Here is a 19,622-nt window from a genome sequence, read left to right as displayed (position 1 = left end):
TGCCTGGGTGGCTCAGTTGGTTAAGCATTGGCCTTCAGCTCAGGTCATGGTCTCCAGGTCCTAAGATCAAGCCTCATGTCAGGCTCCCCCTCAGTGAAGAGTCTCCTTGTCCCTCTGCCCCTCCCCCTGCTCCTGTGCTCTCTCGCTCTCAAATAAATAAATACAATATTAAATAAATAAATAAATAAATAAATAAAATGAATAGAATACTTGATCTTCTGTCTTCAACTTAAAAATGGAATATTACTACTTATTTATATTTTGCCTTGAGAATTAAATGAAATAGTAAATGTTCCCAAATGTGTTTCACATAACTGGCCAAAGTTTATGATTGTACTTCTAGAAGGAATGTGCATATGCATGGTAACCTTTTCTGACTGCACGAGATGATAAAATGTAAGTATGGTAAGAGTGAGCTATTTGATATACTTTTTTGGATGTTCAACAAAGCTTTCGACAAATCGCTATACAAAAAGTTACCCAAATATAAAGCTCTTAACAGATTTCTAATTATGATTTTATCATAAGTTCCTTTACTAAGATATTATAGGTAAATAGGAATAGCCATGTTTCTGCACAGTTATTTTGTCATATATCCTCACTCTTTTACTCTAAATTCAGATTGCTCCAAGGTTCTCAACTGTGTAGTCTTGGGTTAGTCACCTATCTTTCTATGTTTTTATAATTCAGCTATAAAATATTTATTATGACAGCACAATTAATAAGGTGATTATATATAAAAGACGTGTGTGTGTGTGTGTGTGTGTGTGTGCACATACCTACAAAGCTCTGGCATAACACCTGAAAGGTGAAGAAGTTAATGATCAAAGTGCAGAATTAGGTGGGAGTAAAGAGATCAGGGTTCTCTTTTCCCTTACAGTGGAAGATTTTTCTTCTACCTTTTGCCCTGGGATATTAAATCAAGTGTGTGTTCTGCTTGGGAAGCTCTCTGTTTAGAGGGTCAAAGAGATCTAAGGTGGGGCCAAGAGTAAAAGAGATGGAATAAATTCGTGGAGTTGATCCTGTCTAGGACTAAGAGTGAGAGTTGAAAAGGTTATTGTTTTGCAGAAGAGAATAGATAGGGATTATAGAAGGCTTGGCTAGGAATTAAGAATGTGCATTCAAATGTGTAGTACCTTTGACATCCTTTTTCTTGGGAATAGTCTTGGAACAGTAGGAGAAATATATCCCAGAGGCTGATACTTGAGAAAATCAAATTTCTGGCTAATGAGTACCAAAGCAGCTGTTTGTTTTGTCCCCCAAAGGATCCAAAGTAATTTAACATTTTTAATGACAATACCTGAGAACATAAGTTGATTTTTGCTTTGTTTTGTTTTGTCTTATAGAGAGCCCTGAGTTATGAAGTAGTGTAAAACCTAAGTTCTGAGAGATTTAGTGGCAGAGGAAGAGACTGAACTTTTAGGTCAGTGAGCATCCTGCCCCAAGTCTTACCACACTTGTGACAGAGCTTGGATGGGTAGTCAGGTTTCTCAGCCGACTGCTCGTCTCAGGACACCATGTCAAAAATTAGTAGGTGGTGTTCTAGGTTGTAAAGTGCAGAAATACATGCAAACAATAGTTGCATAACATTAAACATTAAGACTTAAGTAAACATTTCACAAAGCGTCTTTTACAAGTGCTGGTGACATTGGAAGGGTGGTCACCCAAAGGAGTTTCTGATAGATCTGTCTTTGCAGGACTTGGAGACAGGCGATGGAGAGATTTCTACAGGAAGGGGGTTAGTGGATTGGGTCCTCTGTCTTTTCAGCATGCTAAGTTTCCCTCCTTTTCTGTCTGGAAGCTACACATGAAAAGATATAGCTCTGAGTCATTCTAATAAGATCATCTTTTTCTATTTTCCAGTCGGTTCAACTGATTGATAGTATTTTAAAAAATATAACTATCTAGTGAACTGTGTAATTTCTTCAATACTGAACATCTTTTGTAATATCTGACAAGAGTATCAAATTAAAAGCATTTATATACTTAAAATATGTACAGCATGTATTTACAAAAATCTAATATTAGCTTTGATGTGCAGAAATGGATAAATACACAAGGAAAGGAAGTGAACCGTACACTCATTGAGAAATCAAGAAAAATCAGTTTCACATCAGTGCATAGTATCCAGAATGTAATTTTTTATTTCCTAGAGCACAATGATCTGTAAATATAAAGAGGAACAGTGAAAGAAAAAGCAAAGTATTGAATACTTTATAGATGAGATTTTCATACTCTATAATGACAAATACTAGACTATTTGCTGAGGATAGATCATTGGCATTTCTTTTAGAGGGAAATAAGTGCTTCCAGTTGGCCAGTGGATTTACTATTCTGCTGGTTTATTTCCCACCTAGTACATTTACAGGGTGCTTGAATTTCAGGTTACACTTAGTGATGCATTTAAAACATCCTCATTTTGTATCAATCTGATTTTTCTGGGTATAGCATTTGTTGATAAAAGCAAGGAAAATTGCGTATCAACAAACTTAACTTTTTCAGGGTCAGACAAAATTAGTCTTCAAATTCTCTTGCTCACAGTGATCAAAATTGCATTTTGTGCAACCTAGGTGATTGATGTCTCTAGTCACTTTATAGCATCTTTTATTTAGAAAAGATTGTCATCCAATGTTTTCCTACTCAGTCTTGATCACATGGCCTAATTCTTGATTTCCCTTTTCTTTTTTCTTTACATTTTACCTAATTTTCTAACATCCAACCTACAGTAGACCATAAATGTGTATTTTTTTTAAATTTCTATTCCTCATCCTCCATGCACTTACAGATATAGCCAATAAATCGGCCTGATTAGTGTTGAGTCCAGTTTTACCTTCCTTGCTAAGTATGGTCAGTTCTAAAGAAATCAAAAGGAAACTATAATGTATTGAGTTCCTATCATGTGACTGTTTGAGTTGACATTTAATATATATTTTTAACCAATTCTACCTGCATGATACCTATGGGACTCATCTCCTTCTCTTTTTTTTCACTGCTTCTACTCAAATTTAAAATTCCAATTATTCCTAGATTACTGGCTTATTGAAAAAAACAAACAAACAAAACCCTTACTTAACAAATTGTCTTATTTCCAGGATAGCTATATAAATTCATTTTAGATGTTGCTTTCCTATGGATCCTTCTAAGCTATAGTTCTTAACATATAATGTTCTTGTTTAAAAATCTGCAGTGGCTTGTCATTGTCCCACAGGAGACTGCAAAGAGGAGTGAGCATATTTAAGTGAAAACACAAGATGGGGCATCTTCTCATATGAGAAGAACCATATGAAAACTTTCTTTGTATTATTATAGTAATAAAGAATATATACTTATAAATAAGTGAATAATATAAAAGTGTGGAGTAATATATTTTTCTAATAAAATGCATGATTATTAATAATTAGAAATCACTAATCTATAGAATGATATCCAGGTTACTTATTTAGGCATTCATTTCCTCTAGAACCATTACCTCAAACATCCCTTTACACTGTATCCTTGTTCGTCTTTATTATAGTCAAATGGATACATTTTATTGCAGGAAATCCCTACTTTCCTTCTGCCTGGAATGTTTCTTTTCATCTCTAGGCTCTAACCTTAACCAGTTTTCAAATTCCAGCTTGTATGCTAATTCCTTTGTAAATATTTTAGCAGTTAGAACAGTTTGATTATAAATAACAGAGAACCAAACAAATTGCTATTATTAATAAAGGAAATAAAGGCTCATGCCACTGAAAAAATGAAGATAAAGGGAATACTTCAAGTGCATTCATCAGGCTCCAAAGCCATTTATACATGATTCCCTTGGCTCTCCATTCCTGCATGTAGTCTCTCTGCTCAGGTTGGTTTTCTTAATGGTTACACAATGTTGCTGCAGTTCTAAGCCTTCTGTTTGCATCCCACATCATGGACAGCAAGACAGAGGGAAATCTCCCATCCCCCGCCCAATTCAATAAAAGTCCTTGGCTTGGCACTGAATTAGCTTAGGTCATCTGTTCATTCATTTGGCCAGAGAAATGATGATTAGATTAGATCATACAGGGCCTCCATTTGAGTTAAGCTAGTCAAGCTCCACCCCTGGAGCTGGCAGGTCATTAACTTCATGGCCGCTTCATAATGGAGATAAAAACTGTATTCTGAGTAGGTAGACAACAATGACCACCATAAGCCTTAAGTCATTTACCAGATGAAAGTAGACTCTTTCTGAATTACTATGACATTTTATGTACTTTTACTATTATTTTTTCCTTTTATTATTGCAACTGTCATATCTACCAGGTTTTAAGCTGCTTGAGGGGCAAGTACCTGGATCTGATTCATCTTTTTATCCAATTACCTCTTTCCTAGCATTGATCATAGTGTTTTGTTAACTTACCATTATGTAGAGCAAATGAATAAATGAAAAAAAAATAAATGAAGAAATAAGTGCATGACTGAATGGTTGTGTAGAATCATTACCTTGAAATATAGGTTTCCTTTTATTAGAAGATTTCATGCAAAGTTTGTCACAACATAATTCAGAGATGGAAAAGATTTATTCATTAGAGAAAAGCTGGATATAATTATCCCTATGACAGCTTCTATTTCAACAGTTTATATATTTCTTAAAGATTTGATTTTTTGAGAGAAGGAGGCATATTTTACATGGTTTCTTCTCAACTACATATGCTTTGTAATCCACAGGTAATCCTTGAGAAAATTCTACTTGTGCAGAAAGAACAAAGGAAACTATGAAGTGATTGGGAGACATGGCATGTTAGCTTGCCAAATATCATGCCTTTCTGTACAGGAAGAAACCTGATCTTGGACATTTCTTGCTTGCATTTAAATAATTAATAATCACTTAACTCTATTATTAGACAAATGAGTTGACTTTCTTTTGAAAAGATACTTCTCATCAGAATTTTAATTAAATGAATAAAATGTATCTATTTTTTAAGCTTCCAGACTCATATTGGATGAAGATTTTTTTCACCTAATATGGAAGCTATAGGTAATGAGAATTATTTTTACATAACTTTACTTATCAGAACTCTCCCACCCAAAAATATTCATTCAAATATTAAATATTAAATCCAAATTGATCTCAAGATCCATACACATGGCGGCCTACTTGAATATTCTCGGTTGGTGCCTCATCGTCAGAAACTGAACCCATGATCTGTCCCCATCAAAGCAGCTTGTCTTCTAATATTAGCTGTCTTGGTAAGTGACTTCTTCATCCACTGAGTTATTCTTTTCAGAAACCTGAGAGCCATCCTTGAAAGTCCCTTACCTCATTCACTCATATCCAACTCATTATCAAATCTTGTCAATTCTACTTCCCATACATTGATGATGTGTCTTGAATGTGTTCACTTCTCTCAACCTCTATTGCTACTACTACAGGCCACCATTATTAACTGCCTAGATTTGGAAAAATAGCCTCTTAATTGGTTTTCCTGTTTCTGATCTTGTCTTTCTTCATTCCAGTACCCATACTTTCAGCAGATCATTAAAACTCTCCACTAAAGGCCTTTAATAGCTTTCTGTTGCTCTACAGATAAACTTCTAAGTTCTATGAGATTTAGACAATATGGTTCCTACCTGTTTCTCTTATCCCCAGCTTTGACTCATCTCTCTCTCTTCCTTACTTTGCTCCATCCACACCAACCTCTCTGTTCCTGAAATACACAAAGTTCTTTTGCCTTCACAGCCCTTGTAAATCCTGTTTCTGTATGTGTGATATTCATTTCTCCTTCCCCTCTTTTCCTTTCTCCCTCTCCTTCCCTTCTTCCCTTTCTCTGTCTCTGTCTCTCTCTTTCTCTCTCTCACACACACACACACATACACACACACTTTCTTCCTAGCCTAGCTAACTCCTACTCATCCTTTAAGTTTCAGATTAAATATTAATTTGTCTGGGACCTTTTCTCAGAACCTCTCACCAGATTAGGTTAATTCCTCCTGCTATAAACTCTAATAGCCCTCTATATTTTTACCTAATAGCATGTATGATAATCACATTAAATAATTATTTACATAATTATTTATTAAATATATGTTTTCTCCTTCATACTATAATTATTATGATGGAGGCACTGGGTCTTTTCTGTTCATCATTGTATCCCTGCTACGTAACATAGTGATTACTATTTAGTATGCATTCAATAAGTATATTTTAAATGAATGACTAATAAAAGAATTACAGAAGAAAAAGATTTACTCAATGATTCTATTTGCCAAAGGGTAGATCAAAAGAGAAAGACAAGATGTGGCTACCTGGGAAGGGAAAATATGAGGCAATAAGCCACAGCAAAAGTGTTGTCCATTTGAGTTTTTAAAAATGAGGTCTATAACATGGCAATTTTTCTCTGCCTTCTACCTTCCAGGCACTGATCTTGACTTTGCTCTGTGTAGAAAAGCTCATAAACCAGCATTTTTTTCTAATCTTAGCCTCTCTCCAAATTACTCTCTATGTCACTCACAAATTTCTATTGATTTTTCTTTGTAATATCCCTTTACTTAAAAAAAAAATCCTGCTGGCACTACCATGTTGCAGAGCACAATTATCTTATCCTCAGTCTTCTACAAAAATCTCCTAAAGCATCTTCTATCCTTAATCCGTATAGCACTCTGATGCCAGATTAATCTTTGTAAAATAATTCTTTCTTCATGTTACCCATAGTTCAAAAGTCTCCATTTGCTCTTTGTTATTCTATAAAATAAATTGAGGTCCTTTACTTTGGCATTCATGGCCTTAATCCCAAATTTTCTGTTTCTTATGTGAACACGCCATATATTCTCCATATAGTCCCACCTCCACAATTTTGTTGACTCCTTTTCTTTATTAGAATATTTTTCTTTCCTACTTTACTTGTTTTTACTCCAAAATGTATTTCCAGACTACTCCTGTTGGCAACAATCTCTCCCTTCTTTGAAGTTTGTTCTTACCTACACTCTGACAAGCACTTGATACCATATCATGGTTTACATTATTTATTTTTATTTTAATGTAAAGGAGCTGAAACACCAGCTAACTTGTGAATCATTGAAAGCTTTATTGTAGTCTCAGCAAGCAGCATAGTACCTAGTCATGTAATTGCTGTGTCTTATAACTCATTGTAGTGCCAGCACTTAGAACAGAATTTAGTACATAATATAGCTTAATGAAGATTTATTTCTGCTGCTGATGGATATTACTTAGAGAAGGAGAGGTGGACAGGATGAACAGAATGTCTCATGAAATGCCAAACATGCAGAGTATTGCTAGTAGAGAGTCTAACTGAATTCATTGGCCTTGATATTGCTAATGTTTGTTGGTATCAGCTTTAGTTGAAAGGTTCCCTGATGCAAGAAGCATGAGGGAAGGGCATTTCAATAGAAAGAATGGCATGACCAAATGCTCAGGCTGCAAATATGTACCAAAGATGGACTAGTTGGTTTGGTAAAAAGATAAGATTGCTCACTCCATGTGGAGACCATTATCTTGTAGGGAAAAAAACTGAAGATGCATTTATGTGGGGGGGGGGGGGGGGACAAACCTTGAAAATCTGCACAAAAATAATTTTTCTTCCTATACTAACTTATCTTTTTGAGAAATTAAGAGAATTTTGATCAGGATAAGAATAGAATTGGAGGCTTGCCTGGGTGGCTCAGTGGGTTAAAGCCTCTGCCTTTGGCTAAGGTTATGATCCTGGGGTCCTGGGATCGAGCCACACATCGAACTCTCTGCTCAGCTGGGAGCCTGCTTCCCCCCGCCTCTCTCTCTGCCTGCCTCTGCCTACTTGTGATCTCTGTCTGTCAAATAAAGAAACAAAACCTTAAAAAAAAAGAAGAATAGAATTGGAATCTTCTTAGGTATTTAACAGAATAGGTGAGAAAAATTATCCAAACTGAAGAAAACCTGAACCCACTCCCATGCTCTCCCATCAGATATTGAATTATGAGTTATTTGTAGACAGATAAGTAAACAACTTTTTGATACTGCTGTATTATAAATATTGCTGCTTTACACACCCAAACTGTTACTTTTATAATTTGGATTTTTCTTCTTCTTCAGTGAGATGTTGGTATTGATCAATATTAAATTGAAAAAGAGTAAAAAAAGTTAAAATCGATGGTACTCAATACTTACTATAAAAATAACTTCTACATTCTTAAATTTGGGGATGAAAAGAGTCGATAAATTTAATAATTATAAAAGATTATTTCCTAGTTAACAGAAGTTTAGCATATGTAAATAATATAAATTGGTTTCTTAATGATAAACTAATACCTTGTTCTGACATATGTTCAGAGGAACATTTAAAAATTTGATATACTCTGTTCCTTTGTCCTTAATATAATTTTATTTACATACTTATATACCTTTTAGATGTTACCATGTTAATTTGAGAGGCTTGAATATTAAACTATGCACTCTGTAACTTTTTTTAAAAGATTTTATTTATTTATTTGACAGAGAGATCACCAGTAGGCAAAGAGGCAGGCAGAGAGAGAGAGGGAAGCAGGTTCCCTGCTGAGCAGAGAGCCCGATGCGGGACTTGATCTTAGGACCCTGGGATCATGACCTGAGCTGAAGGCAGAGGCTTAACCCACTGAGCCACCCAGGCACCCCTGTAAGTAACTTTTAAATAAACTTTTAAGACTGTTTCCTCATTTCTTTTTTTTTTTCTTTTAAGTTTGTTTTGATTCATTTTGGTTTTGATTCTGCTTAGCTGAAAGCACTCCTAGACCTTTGCTGAACGACGTACTAAGTAATGAAAGAGTTGGTTATGGAAAGTAGGCAAACAGATTACTTTCATTTTGTTTCAGTTTTGCTTTAAGTATGAGCTTGGGGGCTTCCAAAGCATTCAAGTTATCATGCTGGTTATTTTCCCAAAGATACAAGGTATCTAAGATAGTTACCCACTGAAGCATTCATGTCATTTTAGTATGTCTCCATCTTCCCCCAGAGTGACCAACGTTACTTGTGATGACAAACTTATATTCGGTATCAGTAGCCTAATTATTCATGCTGTGATCCTACGCAAGAATACAATCAGGTAGGGCAACCAGGGGAGTAAGGTACTCCCCAAACTCAGCTTTTTTCTTTGTGATCTGGTGACCTCTCAATCACTTTTCATTTTCAAACAGGAAATGGTGACATTATAATATCATTTATGTTTAGGTGGTAATATTGTGTATCTGATATGTGGTCATATGAAGTCAACAAGTCACTTCCTGAAAGGCGGGATGGTGACAAAGTGAGATGATCTTGGGAAAATCCAAGGCTTCCCTGGCAGATGAATTTAGTCTTTCTGCCTCCAGGTATAGGACTACCAGAAGACAGAAAAAGTGTATGATTTCACTTTTTGTTACAAGTACACATTGCTAGTTGAGTAAAATCTTTTCTATGGGTTGATTTTAAGAAATTGGGAAAGCACTGGAAATGTACATTGCATATCTACTGGTCGAGCTGATATTACTACAGGCTGGGAAGTTGAATGCATTGAATGTCCTTTTTAAAAGGACCTAATAGTCCTAGAAAGATGGATCATTGTTTCAGTTGAAGTTCCATTTTAATGGAATTCTGAGAAAAACAATATGCATTTTAATAAGTTTCATGAAATGGCAACATTTTCAACATACAAAAAAAATAGCAAGACTGATGGCAGTGTTTGAGTCAACACTCAGTCCATGTAACTGGAAAGTTCTGGAATATTATGAGAAGTTACAGAATGTTTAAGTAGGATCCTGGCTTTATGTTTATAGTAGTGGAGGAGGAGGTTTCAAGATTTATAGTGAAGGTCTCAGAAAAAACAAGATACAAACTATTAAAAAAGATTATCCTAATTCTGGGGTTAGGTTAGGTAGGGAAGAATTTAGGAATCAGATCATGAAGTAGGAGAGAGATGCATTGCATGTGGCTTAACATGGAACACAGATTTGTGGTCTGAAATAATGCTTTAGATATTCTACTTTTCCTGCTCTATCTCCTATATCTCTATATATGTCTAGATCAGGAGGTTGGCAAACATTTTCTATAAAGGGACAGATGGTAAATATTTAAGGCTTTCCTGGGTATACAGTCTCTGTCATAACTACTGCCACTGTAGCCACAGACTGTACTTAACAAAATGGGAGTGACTGTGTTTCAAGAGGACTTTATTTACAAAGTAAGGAGACAAGCCCACTGACTGTCCTTTTCTGAGTCCTTATCTAGATTCTTACTTACCAAGTCAGATCTCGCATGGATCATGACATTAGCCTCCTTCCTATCTACAAAAAAGTTTTTTATATCTTTATTCATTTGTTCAAGAAATTCTGGGGAACATGTAACACACACCAGACACTATATCATACAAGGTAGATATAGTAGTGAAAAAGATGACTTTCTTTCCTCTAGGAGTTTGTCTAAGAAACAATCAATAAATGAACAAAGAAGCAAGTAAACAAGATAATGAAAACTTATTTTAGGTATTATAAAGGAACTAAATACCATGACATGAGAGAAAGTAATTGGAGGTCGGAGCTCAACTTTAAATAGGTGGTCAAGGACGGCTTTCTGAAGAAGGTGACATTTAAGCTGAAACCTGAATGACAAGAAAAAAAATATATTGTAAGTGTGGGGAAAGAGCATTCTAGGATAGGGAAATAAAAAGTATAAAGGCTTTGAGATGGGAAGATGATTGATACGGTCTGAAAAGAGAAAGGAAGCCTAAGTGCCTAGAATGGAGGGAAAAAAAGACAAAATGAAGCTGGAGGTGAAGACAGCATCCAGATAGAGAAGGGCCTGGAAGGTCATGGCCACATGTGTGGAATGTTTTCTCATTACTGTGGGAAGCTGCTGACAATGTATTATCAGGGGGGCGCCTGGGTGGCTCAGTGGGTTAAAGCCTCTGCCTTTTGCTCGGGTCATGCTCTCAGGGTCCTGGGATCGAGCTCCGCATCGGGCTCTGTGCTCAACGGGGAGCCTGCTTTCCCCGCTCTGTCTGCCTCTCTGCCTACTTGTGAACTCTCTATCTGTCTGCCAAATAAATAAAGTCTTTAAAACAACAACAACAAAAAACCAAAAACAACAACAACAACAAAAAAACCAATGTATTATCAGGGAGGTAACGTGATCTTACGTGTACTTTACAAGAATTATTCTGGCTGCTAGATAATGAATGAAAAGGGAGAAGAGAGACTGGATGTAAAGAGATTAGAAGTTTCTTGGGGACCCTGGGTGGCTCAGTTGGTTAAACCTCGGACTCTTGGTTTTGGATCAGATCATGATCTTAGGGTTGTGAGATCGAGTCCTGATTTGGGCTTCATGCTCAGCAGGGAGCCTGCATGAGTTTCTCTCTCCTTCTGCCCTCTTCTCCACGTGCTCTTTCCTTCTCTGTCTTTAAAGTAACTAAATAATCTTTTAAAAAAGTTTCTGCAATAGCTCAGATGAGAGATTCTGAGAGTGGTTGTAGTGTAGATAGAGATAAGAGTTTGGATTTGATATGCATTTTGAAATATAACAATAAGATAAAGTATTGCTAATATATTGGATATGGAAGAGAGGAGTCAAGGATAACTCCCAATTTAGAGGAAGAGAGGAGTCAAGGATAACTCCCAATTTTTTAAAAAGATTTTATTTATTTATTTGACAAACAGAGATCACAAGTAGGCAGAGAGTCAGGCGGGGGCGGGGCGTGGCAGGCTCCCCGCTGAGTAGAGAGCCCTATGTGGGGCTCGATCCCAGGACCTTGAGATCATGACCAGAGCCAAAGGCAGAGGCTTTAACCAACTGAGCCACCCAGGCACCCCAATAACTCTGATTTTTGAACTGAACACCCAGGGGACTGGTGGTGACATGTTCTGAGATTGGGAAGAGAGAAGAGAAACAGATGGGAGGGGAGTGAATCCCAAGTTCTGCTTTGGATAAACTGGGTTTGGAATGTCAATGAGAATTTAAGGAAAAACACAAAATAGAAAATAGGATATGTTTGTAGTTCAAGGGGAGTTCTCGACTAAAATTTTAATTTTTGGTGGCATTAGCACATGCATGATTTTTAAAACACTGGACCAGGCATCTGTTTCTGGCCACATGGAGTAAAGGCCTGGATTTACCCATATACCTTAAACAAACAAAAAATATAAGACAAAATATTTTTTAAATGGTTTCTGGATGTTGAACAACCAGTATTTGAGAGACGAAAAACAAATGAAGTGAATCCTACTATTGATCCTACTTTCTGCCTTAAGAGAATTTCTAGGACTTGGTACAGGGAGAAGGAACACAAGCAGAACGTCAGAGTTTCCCTGAGTTGAGAGAACAGAGTGGAGAATGCAGAGGGAAATTTAGAGGAAACATGCTGGGCAGGAGAGATGTGGATAGAGCAATACTATAGAAGTTGAAAAGGATTCCCCTCAAGTCTTCAACTCAGTACTGATCGGCACTTGAAGTGAGAAAACTACCTGAACCTGGAGAAAGAATAACAGGTTCTTTGATATTCTCTCCTCCTTCCAGGAGGTAGAGCTTACAGTGGAGAAAACTGGTAGATACAATCTTCATCAAGCGATTAAAGTTAACGTTGAGTGTGTGAGTGGCGGGAAGAACAGAGGAGAGAGAGAGAATTCCAAGCAGACTCCATACTGAACATGGAGCCCAATGTGAGTCTCGATCTGCAACCCTGAGATCAGGTTGGATGTTTAACCAACTGAGCCACTTAGGTACCCCTGTACACCCTGATATAATCCAATGAAAAGCACACCTCTCCTTTGTGGAATTACTTCCAAAAATCTATAATGCTACTGTAATTATGAGAAAACATCAGAACAACCCAAAGTGAGGGGCATTCTACAAGGTTATGACCAATATTCTTCAGGAGAGCCAAGGTCATGAAAAATAAGAAGACTGAGGAATTGTCACTGATTGGAAGGGACTAGAGATATAACAACTAAATCCAATGTGGTGTCTTGGAATAAAAGAATAGACATTAGTGAAAGCAAGGAAAGTACATTTGCAGTTGAGTTATTAACAGTACTGTAGGGATGTTGAATTCTCACTTTTAATAATTATACTGTGGTTATATGAGATACTAGCATTAAGGAGAAGCACAATAAAGGGAATAAGAGAATTCTCTCTATCATCTTTGTAACTCTCTGTGTCAAAAATTATTTCACCATAATTTTTTTAAAAGAGCAAAATTAAGAGTCAGGAAACAATAAAGCACAACACTGACACATCACTAGCTGGAGCCCCTCTAATTAACCACATACAAGAAAACCCCAATGAAATTCACTCAGTCCTTTAATAGAAATGTATTGGGAAACTATAATAGGAAAGCACTATGCCATGATTAGGCTTATAGAGTCAAATGAAAGATATGTGTTGTTTTAGTTGCCAAAGAGAATTACGAGTTTTATAACTATGGGTAGAGAGAGACTAAGAAAGTTTGAATTTGCAATAATGAAATTAAGTTGAGGGCTCAGTCATTGAATCATCTTCAAAGTCTGAATGTCTTCAAAGTTGATGTGGAGTGGGAAAAGGAAGGTTTATGGAAAAATAACAAAATGGTACAAATGATATGCTTCTAATTTTTAATATTTGTACAACAATCCCCCCGCCTTTTTTTTACTGGTCTTTTATGATCATATGTATTGTGGGCTTTTTCATTGCCTGAGTGAGTTTTGGTTTGATCAGAATCAGGAGCATAGGTATTACAGAAAACTTGTCAAAGCTTCCCAGGCATATGCTGAATGTTCTTAATGTATTAATCAGTATTAATGTGGTGAAATCAATATCTATGTTTATTCTGTAGCACTTCCAAAATTCCTATTCTGTGTCCCCTATTAAGGAACATACTCAATACAACCACTTTTCTATCTTTTCTCCATTCCTTTGTGAATGATAATATCTAAAGGGTTTATTAAATATATTGAAATAAGTAGACTGAATTTTGAATGAGTGAAGAAAAGGCATTTATAAGATTTGTATGCTCCTGGAGCCCTCCTGGGATTTTTTGCTGGCAGCATAGCCTGTAAATATTTAATATTTTCCAGAAATTATCCTCAGAGGCTCAATCCATTAACTCAAGTGCATGCTACAAAAACAGATTTGTATACTATCAACAGTACATGAACAGAGGAGGGAAAGAAAATGAAATGTTTTTTCTATCAAGTACCATGATTTAGAAGTCTGGGTTCTATGGATTCAGCTCAGTGCTTGGCAATACTGGAAGTTCTACATTCAATTTTGTTGAAATCAGTGAATGAATGAATGAATATATCAACTAGGGTTTCATTTAAAGAGCCTAAAGCATCATGACCTTTTCTTTGTCTCTGGCAACGTCCTTGGTAAAACCACTACAATCCTTGGTACTGTTCAACTATTTCGGAAATGTTTCCTGTACACCAGTAGATGGCAGTCCCTCTTCACGGCTCATCTTTCTTTAGCGAGAGGGGGGGAAAAAAAGGAAGCAAGGGATTGAAAGAGAAAGGGATGGAAATAGAAGCAGATAAAGATAGATATTTAAATTCAGCACATTGTGTTTAATTTTTATGAATGGATTTTTAAAAGTGAACTGTTAAGAGGCAGGGAAAATTAAAATATGTCTTAAGTTAATTGGAAATAAGACATCAAACAATTGACTTTGTGCTAGCTCATCAAATTCCATACCAATGTGTTACATTTTGATTAAATGACAACTGTATTTCTTTCTGAAAATAAGCTCATCAATAGCCATGTGGACTATGTGGTTTTCCCTGGAAATGTCAGCCAATTTCTTGTCATGCAGAGTACCCAGGTGAGGCAGGCTTCCATTTTTAAGATTTTGGGGCTGCACTTTTGTTATCAGTGTGGTCCTTTGGAGAGTGCCTAGGGAAAGCCTCAGACTATTCTTATCTCCAAAATGTTTAAAATTTGTCGGGCAGCTCAGGATGCTACAAACATCTGGACAAATGCATGCCCTAGCACTGAAGCATAATATGGAAAACTGCCCGAACAGGAGCTCATTATACATTTCCACAGAGATTCCCAATATGTGAAACACATTGACGCATTCAAATTGCATCTCTGCTACAGTAGTTGCTAGGGAGCAAACTGAGATCACCAATTTCATTTCCTTTAGCAAGTATCTTTATTTGAAACCTAAATCATGGGTTCTAGAATAATTTCCTCAACCTCTTCCCCTCATTACATTCATCATTCCTCCATCTACTTTAGCCCTCTCACCCTGACCCTACTGCAATGGGAAAAAAATGACTAACACCTGGGGAACAATTCAGAATTTCAAATACTGGGTCCCGTTTCCACTTTATTTTTTTGTATCCTCCTATTTAGTGTGTGCTACAATTTGTCAACAGGTAAAAACCACAACAACCTTAAATGAGTTCTAATTCATAACCACCATTAACTGGAGAATACAAGTCATGGTAAAAACACTTTTCTTGAAAGTGTTTTTATATATTTATTTATTATATATATTATATATATTTATTTATTATATATATATTTTATATATTTCTCATAAAACTCAGTCTTCTGAAAATAAGCTGTATGGATAGTTTGACTGGTTTTGTATTATCAAATTGTACTCAGATCTTTGTGTTTAGTTGCTTTATTTAGGGGATATATATAAAACCAACTTTCTAGCTATCGTAGAACTAGGAAATGACAGGTATATAAACAAACTGCAAAAGACAGAGAAACACTTCTGAATGTACGTGTTTTTCCTTGACCTAACCGGAAATAACAGTCAGAAGGAAAATAAGTCAATCATTGCAGATATATATTCTCTTATAATTTTTGATGTTTGTGTACATTTCCCCATTAGGCTTTGAAATGGCTGAGGGGAAGAAACATTTACATTGATTTATTCATGTAATCATGCTTTTGTCAATCACTAATTGCATATTTAGTCTATGGCAGATTAGGGATCAAATGACAGGTCAGATGTAACTGCTGTCTTTAAGAAGCTTACAGTATGTGAAGGTGAAACAAACACATAAAAAATAGGGTTAATAGCTGTAGGTGCCATGATGGCGGTATATATGGACTATAGCAGATGCACTAAAGATAGAGTCTTTCCGTCTGTGGGATATAAGGTAGAGTGACAGAAAACTTCAGTAGAGAATAACTCTTGAACTATTTTAAAGGATGTGTAGCTCATCAGATTGACAAACTGTGATGTAGAACATTCTGCACAGTTGCACCAGTGTGGGAAAGGGCGTAGGGTTGTTTATTTGAGAACTGGAAATTTGTGTGGGGCAGTACACAAGATAGGGCTCTAATGGTGGGTAGAGATATGGTCAGGAAAGCTTCTAATGTCACATCAAGGAATTTGAACTTTATTATGTGGGTACTTGGAGTCAGGAATGAGTTTTAATCAGGGAAGTGACAAATCCTTTTTTTTTCCGGTGGTGAAACAGGAAAGGAATTTATTTCAGTGAGGCCAGCACCAGGAAGAAGCAGACTAGTGCCTCAAGACTGTCTCCAAAATGGTGAAAACACTTCCAGGTTTATATAAGGAAAATGTGGGACAAAGGTCAATGGGTACATGTGGGTAGATAAGTTCATTCTGACAAAGCTTAGTGGATAGACTCAAGGGTGGAAATCTGGCAACAAGGAGGTAATTTGGGAGGCTTTGCAATAGTTTAGGCAAGAAATGGAGGATAAAATAAATCTAGGAGGATACGTAACAAGGTCAGTTTTAGATAGATTTAGATTGGGGTGCCTATTGGGTTTCCAAGAAGAGACAAATGGGCATCAAGGGAAAGCTCTGGATTAGAACTGAGGCCTTGGGATCTATCAGTATATAACGGATAGCCATGCATACAGATGAGATCATCCAGTGAGAGAAGAGAAGAGAAGAGAAGGGAAGAAAGGACGCAACATTGGGAAATATAACATTTAAGGTATAAAAAGATAAAAAGGAACTCTAAGATGAAAAATATAAAAAGTCGGGAACAGGGCGCCTGGGTGGCTCAGTGGGTTAAGCCGCTGCCTTCGGCTCAGGTCATGATCTCAGGGTCCTGGGATCGAGGCCCGCATCGGGCTCTCTGCTCGGCAGAGAGCCTGCTTCCTCCTCTCTCTCTGCCTGCCTCTCTGCCTGCTTGTGATCTCTCTCTGTCAAATAAATAAATAAATAAAATCTTTAAAAAAAAAAAAAAGTCGGGAACAGAAGATAGAAGGGATTTATGGAAGTCAAGTTAAAAATAAGCAGTCAACATGACGAATGCAGCAGAGGTAAAATAGGACGAAAATTGACAGGAGTCTATTGAGCTTGGCAATTAGAAAGTAATGAGGGTCTTCTACAGAGTGGTTTCTATGGAGTCGTGGACTATAAACCTGATGGCTGAAGGTTGAATGGAAGGAGGCCTGAAGGCCTGAAGAAGGAATGGAAGGTAAGGAGGAGGAGGAAAGAAACATGTAGCTTTTTCTTTTAAAAAAAACTTTGCTATAAATAGAAGAAAGAAATACTACCAGAATCTGGCATAGGACCTGGCACTAAGTGCATGTTAATGTGTATAAAAATATATATATTTTTGGAGTGCCTGGGTGGCCCCCACTGAGCATCAAGTTCTTGATTTAGGCTCAGGTCATGATCTCAGGGTTGTGAGATCGAGTCCCATGTTGGGCTCTGTACTCAGCACGGAGTCTTCTTGAGATTCTACCTCTCCTTCTTCCTCTGCCCCTCCCCCCCACACCCTCTCTCATGTGCACATGCACATGCCTTCTCTCTCTCAAATAAATAAATCTTTTAAAAAATAGCTATATTTGTAAACTTAAGACAATGAGACTGTTTTGATGAATACAAATGTCTAAAAATCTGATGTGGTAGTTGCAATTCGTCACAATATCCAATTTTATTTCTGTATTTTGCTTTGATTGTACTTTTCAGAAAAAGTCTTCAACCACACAGGTAAGTTGTTTTACGTGGTAACTACTTTTTAAAGCAGATCATTTCAGAACCTTAGGATACTCATCAAATGAACTACCTAGAAGGGCAGGGACTCTTAACGTGAGTCTATTCATGCATGGATTATAATTAAGATTATTATGAAGCATGTGCTAAGTGTATAAAGTCCTCTGAGGTTTAACTTTAACTTAATAAAGGTGGACCCTCTCATAAATCTTTTACTGAGTGATTACTGCACAATGGTCTGCAGATAGAGAGAGGAATAAAGACACAGCCTTTACCCTTAAGAAATTTACAGTGAAGAGGGAAAATTAGATTCATAAAAATGATAGCAACAAAATATCAAAGACGACTGAAAGAAGCATGCCGCAATGTAGAGGATACAGGGGAGAAACAAAAGAAGGAGAGAGCAGCTCTGTGAGGTTCCAGATCTGAGTTCTAAGGAGCTCTCAGGAGAACATGACTCTTGCTCTATTGTCAAAGATGGATAGGGAGGGTGCTTGGGTGGCTCAGTGGGTTAAGCTTCTGCCTTCAGCTTGGGTCATGATCTCAGGGTCCTGGGATCGAGTCCTGCATTGGGCTCTCTGCTTGGCAGGGAGTCTGCTTCCTCCTCTTTCTCTGTCTGCCTCTCTGCCTACCTGTGATCTCTCTGTGTCAAATAAATAAATAAAATCTTAAAAAAAAAAAAAAAAAGATGTGTAGGGAGACCCCTGGCGGGCTCAGTTGGTCAGGCATCTGCCTTGGACTCAGGTCATGATCCCAGGATCGTGGGATTGAGTCCTGCATCAGGTTCCCTGCTTAGTGGGGAGCCTACTTCTCCCTCTGCTTGCCACTCCCCCTCTCTTTCACTCTGTTCCCCCCACCCCCAAAATACATAGGATTTCACCAGGTTGGTAAAGTTGGGGAGAAAACTAGTAGCTGATAAATGGTATTTCATCTAAGTGATTGAAAAGATCTCCCACCCTTACATAACAATTGCTGTCAGAGATATGAAAAGTGAGTTATCAAACAATGCATACACACTAAGAATATAATCAAAACATGATATTATCATGACATGATATAGTATGCATGTACTTGTATAAGTTACTATACCATGAAGAAAACATGGAACAAGCAGAAATGTCCATGCGATTGCCTGGTGTTTAATTGTGTATGTTGTCTGAGTGTTTTAGCAGTGTCCTCTCTGTTCATGAACAGACATGTGCAGGCTGGGATTTATATAAAAGGCCAATCTTACTGCATAAGCTTTATAGCTGATGATGTATTTGTAAAAATCCAGACATACGTAAACACAAAAGCACTAAACATCACTTTCAAGGTTTATACAAAGGCAATTAAAATACTGGAGGTCAGCAATAGGTAAAACTTTGACTTCTAACTCATTTTAATGTTCATTTTTTCATTTCTAGTTTATTTTAAGTACTTAAAAACATATTAAAATATTTGAAGAGAGATTTGTATACCTATGTGTATAGTAGTGTTATTCACGATAGTCAAAAGGTGGAATCAACCCAAACGTCCATCGGCAAATGAATGGATAAACAAGATGTAGAATTTTCACACAATGGAGCATTATTCACCCTGAAAAGGAAGGAAATTCTGACACAAGCCACAACATGGATGAACCTTGAGGACATTATTCTATGTGAAAAAAGCCAGTCACAGAAGGACACATACCACTTGGTTCCACTTATCTGAGGTATCTAGAGTAGGACCTTCAGAGAAACAGGAAGTAGCCTTTCGGTTACCAGGGCAGGAGGAGGG

General features: G+C 36.9%; 1 long non-coding RNA gene across 1 annotated transcript in view; it reads left to right on the top strand.

Moving 5' to 3' along the window:
• Window positions 1–19,622, top strand: part of LOC125079454 (uncharacterized) — a 54,341-nt gene that overhangs the window by 8,521 nt on the left and 26,198 nt on the right. The window lies entirely within an intron of this gene.

This window comes from Lutra lutra, chromosome 10, assembly GCF_902655055.1.
Source record: "Lutra lutra chromosome 10, mLutLut1.2, whole genome shotgun sequence".
Classification (NCBI taxonomy): domain Eukaryota; kingdom Metazoa; phylum Chordata; class Mammalia; order Carnivora; family Mustelidae; genus Lutra; species Lutra lutra.
Note: the sequence above shows the minus strand (reverse complement) of the source record. Positions and strands in the feature narration are given on the sequence as shown.